This window comes from Octopus bimaculoides, chromosome 6 (assembly GCF_001194135.2).
Source record: "Octopus bimaculoides isolate UCB-OBI-ISO-001 chromosome 6, ASM119413v2, whole genome shotgun sequence".
Classification (NCBI taxonomy): Eukaryota; Metazoa; Mollusca; class Cephalopoda; order Octopoda; family Octopodidae; genus Octopus; species Octopus bimaculoides.
In genome coordinates, this window is record NC_068986.1 from 111,937,973 (window position 1) to 111,938,690 (window position 718).

A 718-nucleotide genomic window follows, 5' to 3' on the forward strand; every position below is an offset into this window, starting at 1 on the left:
CGTGTGTGTACGGGTGTGTGTGTGAGTAAAAATAAATACAAAAAAAAGCGTTTTGTATGATCGTGTATAGAGGAATATATTATTTTATTTAAAAGAGTTCAAAATCTGTTTTTTATGTTTTATTTATGTTCTTGTAAAATTAATGTGGGATATAGAATATGGAATATATAATATATAATATAAAAATGGATGGTACAATGAAATGAAGTATTGAATGTCTTATTGTATATATGGAATATGTCTTATTGAATATATGAAATATTGAGTGTTCAATATAGAGGATTAAATATATAAAGGCGAATACGTATTTTCAATACCTTGTGGTATTTCATCATGGCCGATATCTGACAGACTGTGTTAGATCACAAAACGAGTTAACTATCTACTCGGTGTTTGTAAGAATGTGGAGGTTAAAAGTAAACTTAAGTCATCCATACATTAATTATATTAAATTGTTATCGGTTACTCAAAATTCCATCGTAGAATTATTGTTGTAATCATATTTAACCCACATTATATCGGTGTAACCATGGTGCATCCCCGGAAAACTGAGTCACTAGTTAATATCCTTAGGAGGTAACCAGCTTAATGAAATGGGAGCTTTATCTGCATTCCCTTAACGTTATCACAATTGAATTTAAAAAGAAACATATACACACACACACACACACACACACACACACACACACACACACACATACACACACACACACACACA